The sequence below is a fragment of the Lepisma saccharinum genome, unplaced genomic scaffold, assembly GCF_977018435.1.
Source record: "Lepisma saccharinum unplaced genomic scaffold, izLepSacc3.1 HAP1_SCAFFOLD_702, whole genome shotgun sequence".
Taxonomy (NCBI): Eukaryota; Metazoa; Arthropoda; class Insecta; order Zygentoma; family Lepismatidae; genus Lepisma; species Lepisma saccharinum.
The window spans coordinates 101,227-117,313 of NW_028143372.1; the positions used below are offsets into that span (position 1 = coordinate 101,227).

At 41.0% G+C, this 16,087-nt stretch overlaps 22 non-coding genes across 22 annotated transcripts; all 22 read right to left on the reverse strand.

Moving 5' to 3' along the window:
* Positions 1 to 54: 54 nt before the first annotated feature.
* Positions 55 to 169, reverse strand: TRNAL-CAA (transfer RNA leucine (anticodon CAA)). The gene is made up of 2 exons: positions 132 to 169; positions 55 to 100 (listed from the first exon to the last, which is right to left on the reverse strand). It is a non-coding gene; the product is annotated as a tRNA-Leu (tRNA).
* Positions 170 to 680: 511 nt separating this feature from the next.
* Positions 681 to 795, reverse strand: TRNAL-CAA (transfer RNA leucine (anticodon CAA)). Its single transcript has 2 exons — positions 758 to 795; positions 681 to 726 (listed from the first exon to the last, which is right to left on the reverse strand). It is a non-coding gene; the product is annotated as a tRNA-Leu (tRNA).
* A 979-nt stretch (positions 796 to 1,774) lies between these two features.
* On the reverse strand, positions 1,775 to 1,889 carry TRNAL-CAA (transfer RNA leucine (anticodon CAA)). Its single transcript has 2 exons — positions 1,852 to 1,889; positions 1,775 to 1,820 (listed from the first exon to the last, which is right to left on the reverse strand). It is a non-coding gene; the product is annotated as a tRNA-Leu (tRNA).
* A 512-nt stretch (positions 1,890 to 2,401) lies between these two features.
* Positions 2,402 to 2,516, reverse strand: TRNAL-CAA (transfer RNA leucine (anticodon CAA)). Its single transcript has 2 exons — positions 2,479 to 2,516; positions 2,402 to 2,447 (listed from the first exon to the last, which is right to left on the reverse strand). It is a non-coding gene; the product is annotated as a tRNA-Leu (tRNA).
* Positions 2,517 to 3,653: 1,137 nt separating this feature from the next.
* On the reverse strand, positions 3,654 to 3,761 carry TRNAL-CAA (transfer RNA leucine (anticodon CAA)). The gene is made up of 2 exons: positions 3,724 to 3,761; positions 3,654 to 3,699 (listed from the first exon to the last, which is right to left on the reverse strand). It is a non-coding gene; the product is annotated as a tRNA-Leu (tRNA).
* A 1,126-nt stretch (positions 3,762 to 4,887) lies between these two features.
* On the reverse strand, positions 4,888 to 5,002 carry TRNAL-CAA (transfer RNA leucine (anticodon CAA)). Its single transcript has 2 exons — positions 4,965 to 5,002; positions 4,888 to 4,933 (listed from the first exon to the last, which is right to left on the reverse strand). It is a non-coding gene; the product is annotated as a tRNA-Leu (tRNA).
* Positions 5,003 to 5,514: 512 nt separating this feature from the next.
* TRNAL-CAA (transfer RNA leucine (anticodon CAA)) lies at positions 5,515 to 5,629 on the reverse strand. Its single transcript has 2 exons — positions 5,592 to 5,629; positions 5,515 to 5,560 (listed from the first exon to the last, which is right to left on the reverse strand). It is a non-coding gene; the product is annotated as a tRNA-Leu (tRNA).
* A 511-nt stretch (positions 5,630 to 6,140) lies between these two features.
* On the reverse strand, positions 6,141 to 6,255 carry TRNAL-CAA (transfer RNA leucine (anticodon CAA)). Its single transcript has 2 exons — positions 6,218 to 6,255; positions 6,141 to 6,186 (listed from the first exon to the last, which is right to left on the reverse strand). It is a non-coding gene; the product is annotated as a tRNA-Leu (tRNA).
* Positions 6,256 to 7,234: 979 nt separating this feature from the next.
* TRNAL-CAA (transfer RNA leucine (anticodon CAA)) lies at positions 7,235 to 7,349 on the reverse strand. Its single transcript has 2 exons — positions 7,312 to 7,349; positions 7,235 to 7,280 (listed from the first exon to the last, which is right to left on the reverse strand). It is a non-coding gene; the product is annotated as a tRNA-Leu (tRNA).
* Positions 7,350 to 7,861: 512 nt separating this feature from the next.
* Positions 7,862 to 7,976, reverse strand: TRNAL-CAA (transfer RNA leucine (anticodon CAA)). Its single transcript has 2 exons — positions 7,939 to 7,976; positions 7,862 to 7,907 (listed from the first exon to the last, which is right to left on the reverse strand). It is a non-coding gene; the product is annotated as a tRNA-Leu (tRNA).
* An 824-nt stretch (positions 7,977 to 8,800) lies between these two features.
* Positions 8,801 to 8,915, reverse strand: TRNAL-CAA (transfer RNA leucine (anticodon CAA)). Its single transcript has 2 exons — positions 8,878 to 8,915; positions 8,801 to 8,846 (listed from the first exon to the last, which is right to left on the reverse strand). It is a non-coding gene; the product is annotated as a tRNA-Leu (tRNA).
* An 824-nt stretch (positions 8,916 to 9,739) lies between these two features.
* Positions 9,740 to 9,847, reverse strand: TRNAL-CAA (transfer RNA leucine (anticodon CAA)). The gene is made up of 2 exons: positions 9,810 to 9,847; positions 9,740 to 9,785 (listed from the first exon to the last, which is right to left on the reverse strand). It is a non-coding gene; the product is annotated as a tRNA-Leu (tRNA).
* Positions 9,848 to 10,347: 500 nt separating this feature from the next.
* On the reverse strand, positions 10,348 to 10,462 carry TRNAL-UAA (transfer RNA leucine (anticodon UAA)). The gene is made up of 2 exons: positions 10,425 to 10,462; positions 10,348 to 10,393 (listed from the first exon to the last, which is right to left on the reverse strand). It is a non-coding gene; the product is annotated as a tRNA-Leu (tRNA).
* A 198-nt stretch (positions 10,463 to 10,660) lies between these two features.
* On the reverse strand, positions 10,661 to 10,775 carry TRNAL-CAA (transfer RNA leucine (anticodon CAA)). The gene is made up of 2 exons: positions 10,738 to 10,775; positions 10,661 to 10,706 (listed from the first exon to the last, which is right to left on the reverse strand). It is a non-coding gene; the product is annotated as a tRNA-Leu (tRNA).
* A 198-nt stretch (positions 10,776 to 10,973) lies between these two features.
* Positions 10,974 to 11,088, reverse strand: TRNAL-CAA (transfer RNA leucine (anticodon CAA)). Its single transcript has 2 exons — positions 11,051 to 11,088; positions 10,974 to 11,019 (listed from the first exon to the last, which is right to left on the reverse strand). It is a non-coding gene; the product is annotated as a tRNA-Leu (tRNA).
* A 197-nt stretch (positions 11,089 to 11,285) lies between these two features.
* On the reverse strand, positions 11,286 to 11,402 carry TRNAL-CAA (transfer RNA leucine (anticodon CAA)). Its single transcript has 2 exons — positions 11,365 to 11,402; positions 11,286 to 11,332 (listed from the first exon to the last, which is right to left on the reverse strand). It is a non-coding gene; the product is annotated as a tRNA-Leu (tRNA).
* Positions 11,403 to 11,600: 198 nt separating this feature from the next.
* Positions 11,601 to 11,715, reverse strand: TRNAL-CAA (transfer RNA leucine (anticodon CAA)). The gene is made up of 2 exons: positions 11,678 to 11,715; positions 11,601 to 11,646 (listed from the first exon to the last, which is right to left on the reverse strand). It is a non-coding gene; the product is annotated as a tRNA-Leu (tRNA).
* A 511-nt stretch (positions 11,716 to 12,226) lies between these two features.
* TRNAL-CAA (transfer RNA leucine (anticodon CAA)) lies at positions 12,227 to 12,341 on the reverse strand. Its single transcript has 2 exons — positions 12,304 to 12,341; positions 12,227 to 12,272 (listed from the first exon to the last, which is right to left on the reverse strand). It is a non-coding gene; the product is annotated as a tRNA-Leu (tRNA).
* Positions 12,342 to 13,166: 825 nt separating this feature from the next.
* TRNAL-CAA (transfer RNA leucine (anticodon CAA)) lies at positions 13,167 to 13,281 on the reverse strand. Its single transcript has 2 exons — positions 13,244 to 13,281; positions 13,167 to 13,212 (listed from the first exon to the last, which is right to left on the reverse strand). It is a non-coding gene; the product is annotated as a tRNA-Leu (tRNA).
* A 199-nt stretch (positions 13,282 to 13,480) lies between these two features.
* TRNAL-CAA (transfer RNA leucine (anticodon CAA)) lies at positions 13,481 to 13,595 on the reverse strand. The gene is made up of 2 exons: positions 13,558 to 13,595; positions 13,481 to 13,526 (listed from the first exon to the last, which is right to left on the reverse strand). It is a non-coding gene; the product is annotated as a tRNA-Leu (tRNA).
* A 198-nt stretch (positions 13,596 to 13,793) lies between these two features.
* Positions 13,794 to 13,908, reverse strand: TRNAL-CAA (transfer RNA leucine (anticodon CAA)). The gene is made up of 2 exons: positions 13,871 to 13,908; positions 13,794 to 13,839 (listed from the first exon to the last, which is right to left on the reverse strand). It is a non-coding gene; the product is annotated as a tRNA-Leu (tRNA).
* An 825-nt stretch (positions 13,909 to 14,733) lies between these two features.
* On the reverse strand, positions 14,734 to 14,848 carry TRNAL-CAA (transfer RNA leucine (anticodon CAA)). Its single transcript has 2 exons — positions 14,811 to 14,848; positions 14,734 to 14,779 (listed from the first exon to the last, which is right to left on the reverse strand). It is a non-coding gene; the product is annotated as a tRNA-Leu (tRNA).
* Between the last annotated feature and the right edge of the window lie 1,239 nt (positions 14,849 to 16,087).

A 16,087-nucleotide genomic window follows, 5' to 3' on the forward strand; every position in this document is an offset into this window, starting at 1 on the left:
AATATATGATACTATGGGCATTTCGGATATGTTAACATGAAAAATAAAACAGCCTGTCAAGAGTGGGATTCGAACCCACGCCCTCATTCGAGGACCAGAATTCCTCAACCACACAACCGTGGAAGCTTTCGCTTGAGTCTGGCGCTTTAGACCGCTCGGCCATCCTGACTACTTGAAGGCACCTTGATCACATATAATGTTACGAGTAATGGTAATCAACAAGAGTCAAGTGAAAACAAGCAAAATTTCATAATTGTTATTGTTGTCTCACATATAAATCGAAGTTGAATTTTTACCCCAATGAGCTGCACAAAATATATGATACTATGGGCATTTCGGATATGTTAACAAGAAAAATAAAACAGCCTGTCAAGAGTGGGATTGGAACCCACGCCCTCATTCGAGGACCAGAATTCCTCAACCACACCACCGTGGAAGCTTTCGCTTGAGTCTGGTACCTTAGACCGCTCGGCCATCCTGCATAGTTGAAGGCACCTTGATCACATACAATGTTACGAGTAACGGTAATCAACAAGAGTCAAGTGAAAACAAGCAAAATTTCATAATTGTTATTGTTGTCTCACATATAAATCGAAGTTGAATTTTTACCCCCCTGAGCTGCACAAAATATATGATACTATAGGCATTTCGGATATGTTAACAAGAAAAATAAAACAGCCTGTCAAGAGTGGGATTCGAACCCACGCCCTCATTCGAGGACCAGATTTCCTCAACCACACAACCGTGGAAGCTTTCGCTTGAGTCTGGCGCTTTAGACCGCTCGGCCATCCTGACTACCTGAAGCCACCTTGATCACATACAATGTTACGAGTAATGGTAATCAACAAGAGTCAAGTGAAAACAAGCAAAATTTCATAATTGTTATTGTTGTCTCACATATAAATCGAAGTTGAATTTTTACCCCCCTGAGCTGCACAAAATATATGATACTATGGGCATTTCGGATATGTTAACAAGAAAAATAAAACAGCCTGTCAAGAGTGGGATTCGAACCCACGCCCTCATTCGAGGACCAGAATTCCTCAACCACACAACCGTGGAAGCTTTCGCGGTATAATTTAACAATACAGGGAATTTCTCCAATTCGTTTGAATTTTCGGTTACTTACTAATTTGGGTCTCCTAATCACGAATCTGCACTTAAAATTTGGCGCTCACGTATAAATTTCGCGCTTATTTGGGGGCAGGTGAATCCGGCCAATTTCTAACATGCCCTTAACAGGGAGTCTATAGATATAGGCGGGTATCCGGAGCGGAGCGGAGCGGAGCGGAGGCGGGGCCGCGATAGCGGTTGGGGGCGGTAAGTCGATTACCCCAGGGGCGGAGCCCGGAACCGGCGGGAAATTCGGAAATCGAGGGTGTGGAAATAAGAACTTCATTTCCATTATTTTGCTATTTCCACGTGTGAGCGCCAAATTTTGACTGCAGATTCGTGATTAGGGGGCCAAAATTAGTGAGTATGCCGAATTTCAAACAAAATGGAGAAATTCCCTGTATTGTAAAATCGCTCCGCTTTCGCTTGAGTCTGGCGCTTTAGACCGCTCGGCCATCCTGACTACTTGAAGGCACCTTGATCACATACAATGTTACGAGTAACGGTAATCAACAAGAGTCAAGTGAAAACAAGCAAAATTTCATAATTGTTATTGTTGTCTCACATATAAATCGAAGTTGAATTTTTACCCCCCTGAGCTGCACAAAATATATGATACTATGGGCATTTCGGATATGTTAACAAGAAAAATAAAACAGCCTGTCAAGAGTGGGATTCGAACCCACGCCCTCATTCGAGGACCAGAATTCCTCAACCACACAACCGTGGAAGCTTTCGCTTGAGTCTGGCGCTTTAGACCGCTCGGCCATCCTGACTACTTGAAGGCACCTTGATCACATACAATGTTACAATTAATGGTAATCAACAAGAGTCAAGTGAAAACAAGCAAAATTTCATAATTGTTATTGTTGTCTCACATATAAATCGAAGTTGAATTTATACCCCCCTGAGCTGCACAAAATATATGATTCTATGGGCATTTCGGATATGTTAACAAGAAAAATAAAACAGCCTGTCAAGAGTGGTATTCGAACCCACGCCCTCATTCGAGGACCAGAATTCCTCAACCACACAACCGTGGAAGCTTTCGCTTGAGTCTGGCGCCTTAGACCGCTCGGCCATCCTGACTACTTGAAGGCACCTTGATCACATACAATGTTACGAGTAATGGTAATCAACAAGAGTCAAGTGAAAACAAGCAAAATTTCATAATTGTTATTGTTGTCTCACATATAAATCGAAGTTGAAGATCTTTTTTCTTTGAGCTGGACAAAATATATGATACTATGTGCATTTATGAAAACTTAACAACAAAAAGAAAACAATTTGTCAGGAGTGGGATTCGAACCCACGCCCTCATTCAAGGACCAGAATTCCTTAACCACACAACCGTGGAAGCTTTCGCTTGAGTCTGGCGCCTTAGACCGCTCGGCCATCCTGACTACTTGAAGGCACCTTGATCACATACAATGTTACGAGTAATGGTAATCAACAATAGTCAAGTGAAAACAAGCAAAATTTCATAATTGTTATTGTTGTCTCATATATAAATCGAAGTTAAATTTTTACCCCCCTGAGCTGCACAAAATATATGATACTATGGGCATTTCGGATATGTTAACAAGAAAAATAAAACAGCCTGTCAGGAGTGGGATTCGAACCCACGCCCTCATTCGAGGACCAGAATTCCTCAACCACACAACCGTGGAAGCTTTCGCTTGAGTCTGGCGCTTTAGACCGCTCGGCCATCCTGCATACTTGAAGCCACCTTGATCACATACAATGTTACGAGTAATGGTAATCAACAAGAGTCAAGTGAAAACAAGCAAAATTTCATAATTATTATTGTTGTCTCACATATAAATCGAAGTTGAATTTTTACCCCTCTGAGCGGCACAAAATATATGATACTATGGGCATTTCGAATATGTTAACAAGAAAAATAAAACAGCCTGTCAAGAGTGGGATTCGACCCCACGCCCTCATTCGAGGACCAGAATTCCTCAACCACACAACCGTGGAAGCTTTCGCTTGAGTCTGGCGCTTTAGACCGCTCGGCCATCCTGACTACCTGAAGCCACCTTGATCACATACAATGTTACGAGTAATGGTAATCAACAAGAGTCAAGTGAAAACAAGCAAAATTTCATAATTGTTATTGTTGTCTCACATATAAATCGAAGTTGAATTTTTACCCCCCTGAGCTGCACAAAATATATGATACTATGGGCATTTCGGATATGTTAACAAGAAAAATAAAACAGCCTGTCAGGAGTGGGATTCGAACCCACGCCCTCATTCGAGGACCAGAATTCCTCAACCACACAACCGTGGAAGCTTTCGCTTGAGTCTGGCGCTTTAGACCGCTCGGCCATCCTGCATACTTGAAGGCACCTTGATCACATACAATGTTACGAGTAATGGTAATCAACAAGAGTCAAGTGAAAACAAGCAAAATTTCATAATTATTATTGTTGTCTCACATATAAATCGAAGTTGAATTTTTACCCCTCTGAGCGGCACAAAATATATGATACTATGGGCATTTCGAATATGTTAACAAGAAAAATAAAACAGCCCGTCAAGAGTGGGATTCGAACCCACGCCCTCATTCGAGGACCAGAATTCCTCAACCACACAAAACTTTCGCTTGAGTCTGGCGCTTTACACCGCTCGGCCATCCTGACTACTTGAAGGCACCTTGATCACATAAAATGTTACGAGTAATGGTAATCAACAAGAGTCAAGTGAAAACAAGCAAAATTTCATAATTGTTATTGTTGTCTCTCATATAAATCGAAGTTGAATTTTTACCCCCTGAACTGCACAAAATATATGATACTATGGGCATTTCGGATATGTTAACAAGAAAAATAAAACAGCCTGTCAAGGGTGGTATTCGAACCCACGCCCTCATTCGAGGACCAGAATTCCTCAACCACACAACCGTGGAAGCTTTCGCTTGAGTCTGGCGCTCGGCCATCCTGACCACTTAAAGGCACCTTGATCACATACAATGTTACGAGTAATGGTAATCAACAAGAGTCAAGTGAAAACAATCAAAATTTCATAATTGTTATTGTTGTCTCACATATAAATCGAAGTTGAATTTTTACCCCCCTGAGCTGCACAAAATATATGATACTATGGGCATTTCGGATATGTTAACAAGAAAAATAAAACAGCCTGTCAAGAGTGGTATTCGAACCCACGCCCTCATTCGAGGACCAGAATTCCTCAACCACACAACCGTGGAAGCTTTCGCTTGAGTCTGGCGCTTTAGACCGCTCGGCCATCCTGACTACTTGAAGGCACCTTGATCACATACAATGTTACGAGTAATGGTAATCAACAAGAGTCAAGTGAAAACAAGCAAAAATTCATAATTGTTATTGTTGTCTCACATATAAATCGAAGTTGAATTTTTACCCCAATGAGCTGCACAAAATATATGATACTATGGGCATTTTGGATATGTTAACAAGAAAAATAAAACAGCCTGTCAAGAGTGGGATTCGAACCCACGCCCTCATTCGAGGATCAGAATTCTTCAACCACACAACCGTGGAAGCTTTCGCTTGAGTCTGGCGCCTTAGACCGCTCGGCCATCCTGCATAGTTGAAGGCACCTTGATCACATACAATGTTACGAGTAACGGTAATCAACAAGAGTCAAGTGAAAACAAGCAAAATTTCATAATTGTTATTGTTGTCTCACATATAAATCAAAGTTGAATTTTTACCCCCCTGAACTGCACAAAATATATGATACTATGGGCATTTCGGATATGTTAACATGAAAAATAAAACAGCCTGTCAAGAGTGGGATTCGAACCCACGCCCTCATTCGAGGACCAGAATTCCTCAACCACACAACCGTGGAAGCTTTCGCTTGAGTCTGGCGCTTTAGACCGCTCGGCCATCCTGACTACTTGAAGGCACCTTGATCACATATAATGTTACGAGTAATGGTAATCAACAAGAGTCAAGTGAAAACAAGCAAAATTTCATAATTGTTATTGTTGTCTCACATATAAATCGAAGTTGAAGATCTTTTTTCTTTGAACTGGACAAAATATATGATACTATGTGCATTTATGAAAACTTAACAACAAAAAGAAAGCAATTTGTCAGGAGTGGGATTCGAACCCACGCCCTCATTCGAGGACCAGAATTCCTCAACCACACAACCTTGGAAGCTTTCGCTTGAGTCTGGCGCCTTAGACCGCTCGGCCATCCTGCATACTTGAAGGCACCTTGATCACATACAATGTTACGAGTAATGGTAATCAACAAGAGTCAAGTGAAAACAAGCAAAATTTCATAATTGTTATTGTTGTCTCACATATAAATCAAAGTTGAATTTTTACCCCCCTGAACTGCACAAAATATATGATACTATGGGCATTTCGGATATGTTAACATGAAAAATAAAACAGCCTGTCAAGAGTGGGATTCGAACCCACGCCCTCATTCGAGGACCAGAATTCCTCAACCACACAACCGTGGAAGCTTTCGCTTGAGTCTGGCGCTTTAGACCGCTCGGCCATCCTGACTACTTGAAGGCACCTTGATCACATATAATGTTACGAGTAATGGTAATCAACAAGAGTCAAGTGAAAACAAGCAAAATTTCATAATTGTTATTGTTGTCTCACATATAAATCGAAGTTGAATTTTTACCCCAATGAGCTGCACAAAATATATGATACTATGGGCATTTCGGATATGTTAACAAGAAAAATAAAACAGCCTGTCAAGAGTGGGATTGGAACCCACGCCCTCATTCGAGGACCAGAATTCCTCAACCACACCACCGTGGAAGCTTTCGCTTGAGTCTGGTGCCTTAGACCGCTCGGCCATCCTGCATAGTTGAAGGCACCTTGATCACATACAATGTTACGAGTAACGGTAATCAACAAGAGTCAAGTGAAAACAAGCAAAATTTCATAATTGTTATTGTTGTCTCACATATAAATCGAAGTTGAATTTTTACCCCCCTGAGCTGCACAAAATATATGATACTATAGGCATTTCGGATATGTTAACAAGAAAAATAAAACAGCCTGTCAAGAGTGGGATTCGAACCCACGCCCTCATTCGAGGACCAGATTTCCTCAACCACACAACCGTGGAAGCTTTCGCTTGAGTCTGGCGCTTTAGACCGCTCGGCCATCCTGACTACCTGAAGCCACCTTGATCACATACAATGTTACGAGTAATGGTAATCAACAAGAGTCAAGTGAAAACAAGCAAAATTTCATAATTGTTATTGTTGTCTCACATATAAATCGAAGTTGAATTTTTACCCCCCTGAGCTGCACAAAATATATGATACTATGGGCATTTCGGATATGTTAACAAGAAAAATAAAACAGCCTGTCAAGAGTGGGATTCGAACCCACGCCCTCATTCGAGGACCAGAATTCCTCAACCACACAACCGTGGAAGCTTTCGCGGTATAATTTAACAATACAGGGAATTTCTCCAATTCGTTTGAATTTTCGGTTACTTACTAATTTGGGTCTCCTAATCACGAATCTGCACTTAAAATTTGGCGCTCACGTATAAATTTCGCGCTTATTTGGGGGCAGGTGAATCCGGCCAATTTCTAACATGCCCTTAACAGGGAGTCTATAGATATAGGCGGGTATCCGGAGCGGAGCGGAGCGGAGCGGAGGCGGGGCCGCGATAGCGGTTGGGGGCGGTAAGTCGATTACCCCAGGGGCGGAGCCCGGAACCGGCGGGAAATTCGGAAATCGAGGGTGTGGAAATAAGAACTTCATTTCCATTATTTTGCTATTTCCACGTGTGAGCGCCAAATTTTGACTGCAGATTCGTGATTAGGGGGCCAAAATTAGTGAGTATGCCGAATTTCAAACAAAATGGAGAAATTCCCTGTATTGTAAAATCGCTCCGCTTTCGCTTGAGTCTGGCGCTTTAGACCGCTCGGCCATCCTGACTACTTGAAGGCACCTTGATCACATACAATGTTACGAGTAACGGTAATCAACAAGAGTCAAGTGAAAACAAGCAAAATTTCATAATTGTTATTGTTGTCTCACATATAAATCGAAGTTGAATTTTTACCCCCCTGAGCTGCACAAAATATATGATACTATGGGCATTTCGGATATGTTAACAAGAAAAATAAAACAGCCTGTCAAGAGTGGGATTCGAACCCACGCCCTCATTCGAGGACCAGAATTCCTCAACCACACAACCGTGGAAGCTTTCGCTTGAGTCTGGCGCTTTAGACCGCTCGGCCATCCTGACTACTTGAAGGCACCTTGATCACATACAATGTTACAATTAATGGTAATCAACAAGAGTCAAGTGAAAACAAGCAAAATTTCATAATTGTTATTGTTGTCTCACATATAAATCGAAGTTGAATTTATACCCCCCTGAGCTGCACAAAATATATGATTCTATGGGCATTTCGGATATGTTAACAAGAAAAATAAAACAGCCTGTCAAGAGTGGTATTCGAACCCACGCCCTCATTCGAGGACCAGAATTCCTCAACCACACAACCGTGGAAGCTTTCGCTTGAGTCTGGCGCCTTAGACCGCTCGGCCATCCTGACTACTTGAAGGCACCTTGATCACATACAATGTTACGAGTAATGGTAATCAACAAGAGTCAAGTGAAAACAAGCAAAATTTCATAATTGTTATTGTTGTCTCACATATAAATCGAAGTTGAAGATCTTTTTTCTTTGAGCTGGACAAAATATATGATACTATGTGCATTTATGAAAACTTAACAACAAAAAGAAAACAATTTGTCAGGAGTGGGATTCGAACCCACGCCCTCATTCGAGGACCAGAATTCCTCAACCACACAACCGTGGAAGCTTTCGCTTGAGTCTGGCGCCTTAGACCGCTCGGCCATCCTGACTACTTGAAGGCACCTTGATCACATACAATGTTACGAGTAATGGTAATCAACAATAGTCAAGTGAAAACAAGCAAAATTTCATAATTGTTATTGTTGTCTCATATATAAATCGAAGTTAAATTTTTACCCCCCTGAGCTGCACAAAATATATGATACTATGGGCATTTCGGATATGTTAACAAGAAAAATAAAACAGCCTGTCAGGAGTGGGATTCGAACCCACGCCCTCATTCGAGGACCAGAATTCCTCAACCACACAACCGTGGAAGCTTTCGCTTGAGTCTGGCGCTTTAGACCGCTCGGCCATCCTGCATACTTGAAGGCACCTTGATCACATACAATGTTACGAGTAATGGTAATCAACAAGAGTCAAGTGAAAACAAGCAAAATTTCATAATTATTATTGTTGTCTCACATATAAATCGAAGTTGAATTTTTACCCCTCTGAGCGGCACAAAATATATGATACTATGGGCATTTCGAATATGTTAACAAGAAAAATAAAACAGCCTGTCAAGGGTGGGATTCGACCCCACGCCCTCATTCGAGGACCAGAATTCCTCAACCACACAACCGTGGAAGCTTTCGCTTGAGTCTGGCGCTTTAGACCGCTCGGCCATCCTGACTACCTGAAGCCACCTTGATCACATACAATGTTACGAGTAATGGTAATCAACAAGAGTCAAGTGAAAACAAGCAAAATTTCATAATTGTTATTGTTGTCTCACATATAAATCGAAGTTGAATTTTTACCCCCCTGAGCTGCACAAAATATATGATACTATGGGCATTTCGGATATGTTAACAAGAAAAATAAAACAGCCTGTCAAGAGTGGGATTCGAACCCACGCCCTCATTCGAGGACCAGAATTCCTCAACCACACAACCGTGGAAGCTTTCGCTTGAGTCTGGCGCCTTACACCGCTCGGCCATCCTGACTACTTGAAGGCACCTTGATCACATACAATGTTACGAGTAACGGTAATCAACAAGAGTCAAGTGAAAACAAGCAAAATTTCATAATTGTTATTGTTGTCTCACATATAAATCGAAGTTGAATTTTTACCCCCCTGAGCTTCACAAAATATATGATACTATGGGCATTTCGGATATGTTAACAAGAAAAATAAAACAGCCTGTCAAGTGTGGGATTCGAACCCACGCCCTCATTCGAGGACCAGAATTCCTCAACCACACAACCGTGGAAGCTTTCGCTTGAGTCTGGCGCTTTAGACCGCTCGGCCATCCTGACTACTTGAAGGCACCTTGATCACATACAATGTTACAATTAATGGTAATCAACAAGGGTCAAGTGAAAACAAGCAAAAATTCATAATTGTTATTGTTGTCTCACATATAAATCGAAGTTGAATTTATACCCCCCTGAGCTGCACAAAATATATGATTCTATGGGCATTTCGGATATGTTAACAAGAAAAATAAAAGAGCCTGTCAAGAGTGGTATTCGAACCCACGCCCTCATTCGAGGACCAGAATTCCTCAACCACACAACCGTGGAAGCTTTCGCTTGAGTCTGGCGCTTTAGACCGCTCGGCCATCCTGACTACTTGAAGGCACCTTGATCACATACAATGTTACGAGTAATGGTAATCAACAAGAGTCAAGTGAAAACAAGCAAAATTTCATAATTGTTATTGTTGTCTCACATATAAATCGAAGTTGAATTTTTACCCCCCTGAGCTGCACAAAATATATGATACTTAGGGCATTTCGGATATGTTAACAAGAAAAATAAAACAGCCCGTCAAGAGTGGGATTCGAACCCACGCCCTCATTCGAGGACCAGAATTCCTCAACCACACAAAACTTTCGCTTGAGTCTGGCGCTTTACACCGCTCGGCCATCCTGACTACTTGAAGGCACCTTGATCACATAAAATGTTACGAGTAATGGTAATCAACAAGAGTCAAGTGAAAACAAGCAAAATTTCATAATTGTTATTGTTGTCTCACATATAAATCGAAGTTGAATTTTTACCCCCTGAACTGCACAAAATATATGATACTATGGGCATTTCGGATATGTTAACAAGAAAAATAAAACGGCCTGTCAAGAGTGGGATTCGAACCCACGCCCTCATTCGAGGACCAGAATTCCTCAACCACACAACCGTGGAAGCTTTCGCTTGAGTCTGGCGCTCGGCCATCCTGACCACTTAAAGGCACCTTGATCACATACAATGTTACGAGTAATGGTAATCAACAAGAGTCAAGTGAAAACAATCAAAATTTCATAGTTGTTATTGTTGTCTCACATATAAATCGAAGTTGAATTTTTACCCCCCTGAGCTGCACAAAATATATGATACTATGGGCATTTCGGATATGTTAACAAGAAAAATAAAACAGCCTGTCAAGAGTGGGATTCGAACCCACGCCCTCATTCGAGGACCAGAATTCCTCAACCACACAACCGTGGAAGCTTTCGTTTAAGTCTGGCGCCTTAGACCGCTCGACCATCCTGACCACTTAAAGGCACCTTGATCACATACAATGTTACGAGTAATGGTAATCAACAAGAGTCAAGTGAAAACAGGCAAAATTTCATAATTGTTATTGTTGTCTCACATATAAATCGAAGTTGAATTTTTATCCCCCTGAGCTGCACAAAATATATGATACTATGGGCATTTCGGATATGTTAACAAGAAAAATAAAACAGCCTGTCAAGAGTGGGATTCGAACCCACGCCCTCATTCGAGGACCAGAATTCCTCAACCACACAACCGTGGAAGCTTTCGCTTGAGTCTGGCGCCTTTGACCGCTCGGCCATCCTAACTTCTTGAAAGCACCTTGATCACATACAATGTTACGAGTAATGGTAATCAACAAGAGTCAAGTGAAAACAAGCAAAATTTCATAATTTTTATTGTTGTCTCACATATAAATCGAAGTTGAATTTTTACCCCCCTGAGCTGCACAAAATATATGATACTATGGGCATTTCGGATATGTTAACAAGAAAAATAAAACAGCCTGTCAAGAGTGGGATTCGAACCCACGCCCTCATTCGAGGACCAGAATTCCTCAACCACACAACCGTGGAAGCTTTCGCTTGAGTCTGGCGCTTTAGACCGCTCGGCCATCCTGACTACTTGAAGGCACCTTGATCACATACAATGTTACGAGTAATGGTAATCAACAAGAGTCAAGTGAAAACAAACAAAATTTCATAATTTTTATTGTTGTCTCACATATAAATCGAAGTTGAAGATCTTTTTTCTTTGAGCTGGACAAAATATATGATACTATGTGCATTTATGAAAACTTAACAACAAAAAGAAAGCAATGTGCAGGAGTGGGATTCGAACCCACGCCCTCATTCGAGGACCAGAATTCCTCAACCACACAAACCGTGGAAGCTTTCGCTTGAGTCTGGCGCCTTAGACCGCTCGGCCATCCTGACCACTTAAAGGCACCTTGATCACATACAATGTTACGAGTAATGGTAGTCAACAAGAGTCAAGTGAAAACAAGCAAAATTTCATAATTGTTATTGTTGTCTCACATATAAATCGAAGTTGAATTTTTACCTTCCTGAGCTGCACAAAATATATGATACTATGGGCATTTCGGATATGTTAACAAGAAAAATAAAACAGCCTGTCAAGAGTGGGATTCGAACCCACGCCCTCATTCGAGGACCAGAATTCCTCAACCACACAACCTTGGAAGCTTTCGCTTGAGTCTGGCGCCTTAGACCGCTCGGCCATCCTGACTACTTGAAGGCACCTTGATCACATACAATGTTACGAGTAATGGTAATCAACAAGAGTCAAGTGAAAACAAACAAAATTTCATAATTGTTATTGTTGTCTCACATATAAATCGAAGTTGAAGATCTTTTTTCTTTGAGCTGGACAAAATATATGATACTATGTGCATTTATGAAAACTTAACAACAAAAAGAAAACAATTTGTCAGGAGTGGGATTCGAACCCACGCCCTCATTCGAGGACCACAATTCCTCAACCACACAACCGTGGAAGCTTTCGCTTGAGTCTGGCGCCTCAGACCACTCGGCCATCCTGACCACTTAAAGGCACCTTGATCACATTCAATGTTACGAGTAATGGTAATCAACAAGAGTCAAGTGAAAACATCAAAATTTCATAATTGTTATTTTTGTCTCACATATAAATCGAAGTTGAATTTTTACCCCCCTGAACTGCACAAAATATATGATACTATGGGCATTTCGGATATGTTAACAAGAAAAATAAAACAGCCTGTCCAGAGTGGGATTCGAACCCACGCCCTCATTCGAGGACCAGAATTCCTCAACCGCACAACCGTGGAAGCTTTCGCTTGAGTCTGGCGCCTTAGACCGCTCGGCCATCCTGACCACTTAAAGGCAACTTGATCACATACAATGTTACGAGTAATGGTAATCAACAAGAGTGAAGTGAAAACAAGGAAAATTTCATAATTGTTATTGTTGTCTCACATATAAATCGAAGTTGAATTTTTACCCCCCTGAGCTGCACAAAATATATGATACTTTGGGCATTTCGGATATGTTAACAAGAAAAATAAAACAGCCTGTCAAGAGTGGGATTCGAACCCACGCCCTCATTCGGGGAGCAGAATTCCTCAACCACACAACCGTGGAAGCTTTCGCTTGAGTCTGGCGCTTTAGACCGCTCGGCCATCCTGACTACTTGAAGGCACCTTGATCACATACAATGTTACGAGTAATGGTAATCAACAAGAGTCAAGTGAAAACAAGCAAAATTTCATAATTGTTATTGTTGTCTCACATATAAATCGAAGTTGAATTTTTACCCCCCTGAGCTGCACAAAATATATGATACTATGAGCATTTCGGATATGTTAACAAGAAAAATAAAACAGCCTGTCAAGTGTGGGATTCGAACCCACGCTCTCATTCGAGGACCAGAATTCCTCAACCACACAACCGTGGAAGCTTTCGCTTGAGTCTGGCGCTTTAGACAGCTCGGCCATCCTGACTACTTGAAGGCACCTTGATCACATATAATGTTACGAGTAATGGTAATCAACAAGAGTCAAGTGAAAACAAGCAAAATTTCATAATTGTTATTGTTGTCTCACATATAAATCGAAGTTGAAGATCTTTTTTCTTTGAGCTGGACAAAATATATGATACTATGTGCATTTATGAAAACTTAACAACAAAAAGAAAGCAATTTGTCAGGAGTGGGATTCGAACCCACGCCCTCATTCGAGGACCAGAATTCCTCAACCACACAACCGTGGGGGCTTTCGCTTGAGTCTGGCGCCTTAGACCGCTCGGCCATCCTGACTACTTGAAAGCACCTTGATCACATACAATGTTACGAGTAATGGTAATCAACAAGAGTCAAGTGAAAACAAACAAAATTTCATAATAGTTATTGTTGTCTCACATATAAATCGAAGTTGAATTTTTACCCCCCTGAACTGCACAAAATATATGATACTAATGGGCATTTCGGATATGTTAACAAGAAAAATAAAACAGCCTGTCAAGAGTGGGATTCGAACCCACGCCCTCATTCGAGGACCAGAATTCCTCAACCACAGAACCGTGGAAGCTTTCGCTTGAGTCTGGCGCCTTAGACCGCTCGGCCATCCTGACCACTTAAAGGCACCTTGATCACATACAATGTTACGAGTAATGGTAATCAACAAGAGTCAAGTGAAAACAATCAAAATTTCATAATTGTTATTGTTGTCTCACATATAAATCGAAGTTGAATTTTTACCCCCCTGAGCTGCACAAAATATATGATACTATGGGCATTTCGGATATGTTAACAAGAAAAATAAAACAGCCTGTCAAGAGTGGGATTCGAACCCACGCCCTCATTCGAGGACCAGAATTCCTCAACCACACAACCGTGGAAGCTTTCGCTTGAGTCTGGCGCTTTAGACCGCTCGGCCATCCTGACTACTTGAAGGCACCTTGATCACAAACAATGTTACGAGTAATGGTAATCAACAAGAGTCAAGTGAAAACAAACAAAATTTCATAATTGTTATTGTTGTCTCACATATAAATCGAAGTTGAAGATCTTTTTTCTTTGAGCTGGACAAAATATATGATACTATGTGCATTTATGAAAACTTAACAACAAAAAGAAAACAATTTGTCAGGAGTGGGATCCGAACCCACGCCCTCATTCGAGGACCACAATTCCTCAACCACACAACCGTGGAAGCTTTCGCTTGAGTCTGGCGCCTCAGACCGCTCGGCCATCCTGACCACTTAAAGGCACCTTGATCACATTCAATGTTACGAGTAATGGTAATCAACAAGAGTCAAGTGAAAACAAGCAAAATTTCATAATTGTTATTGTTGTCTCACATATAAATCGAAGTTGAATTTTTACCCCCCTGAACTGCACAAAATATATGACACTATGGGCATTTCGGATATGTTAACAAGAAAAATAAAACAGCCTGTCCAGAGTGGGATTCGAACCCACGCCCTCATTCGAGGACCAGAATTCCTCAACCACACAACCGTGGAAGCTTTCGCTTGAGTCTGGCGCCTTAGACCGCTCGGCCAACCTGACCACTTAAAGGCACCTTGATCACATACAATGTTACGAGTAATGGTATTCAACAAGAGTCAAGTGAAAACAAGCAAAATTTCATAATTGTTATTTTTGTCTCACATAAAAATCGAAGTTGAATTTTTACCCCCCTGAGCTGCACAAAATATATGATACTATGGGCATTTCAGATATGTTAACAAGAAAAATAAAACAGCCTGTCAAGAGTGGGATTCGAACCCACGCCCTCATTCGAGGACCAGAATTCCTCAATCACACAACCGTGGAAGCTTTCGCTTGAGTCTGGCGCCTTAGACCGCTCGGCCATCCTGACTACTTGAAGGCACCTTGATCACATACAATGTTACGAGTAATGGTAATCAACACGAGTCAAGTGAAAACAAGCAAAATTTCATAACTGTTATTGTTGTCTCACATATAAATCGAAGTTGAAGATCTTTTTTCTTTGAGCTGGACAAAATATATGATACTATGTGCATTTATGAAAACCTAACAACAAAAAGAAAGCAATTTGTCAGGAGTGGGATTCGAACCCACGCCCTCATTCGAGGACCAGAATTCCTCAACCACACAACCGTGGAAGTTTTCGCTTGAGTCTGGCGCCTTAGACCGCTCGGCCATCCTGCATACTTGTAGGCACCTTGATCACATACAATGTTACGAGTAATGGTAATCAACAAGAGTCAAGTGAAAACAAGCAAAATTTCATAATTGTTATTGTTGTCTCACATATAAATCGAAGTTGAATTTTTACCCCCTGAACTGCACAAAATATATGATACTATGGGCATTTCGGATATGTTAACAAGAAAAATAAAACAGCCTGTCACGGAAAACTCAGACGAAACTAATATATATGCCACTGATTTTCAAACCAGTGGTTTCATCTGCACCTCGGTTGTAACTGGGGCTCTCAGAAATGATTTGAAAATAAAGCAATTCACCTGTATTGCAAAGGTTGGCAGGAGAAAAATGTAAACATGCCGTTGCAGTTCTTTCTTAATAATTGATTGACTTGCTTTATTTTACTTCGCTTTTTGTGCCACTTTTGGCTAATTTTCGAAGATGGGGATGAGTGATGATATGATGAAATTGATGAATGGACACTCACAAACAACCATGCCGAGGTCAGGATTCGAACCCGGGACTCCTGGCGTCGTAGCGCGAACTGATTTAATAACAACACAGGATGATGATGATGATAATTATAACAATTTCATTGAGATTATCTTCAGTCTTCACTGACTATTGACTTACTGAATGAAACAGCAACATTAGCATGCCCATTTCCTTTTTTCTGACTTACCATTATGATTACAGACATTAATTAATTCTCAAACTATTTTCACCTTCGCATTTAATCGACTTGCACCTGTTCCAAATTATATACATAATACATTGTTTTCGAAGGAGAAAATGTTATATTCATAAAGAACAATTTAAAACTTACTTTCAGGGTAATAAAATTATATTTCGGAAAATACGAACAGACTGTTCGTAAAGTGAACAGACTCGTGCGTTCTTCGTAATTTCCTTGCCGCATTTTAGTTAT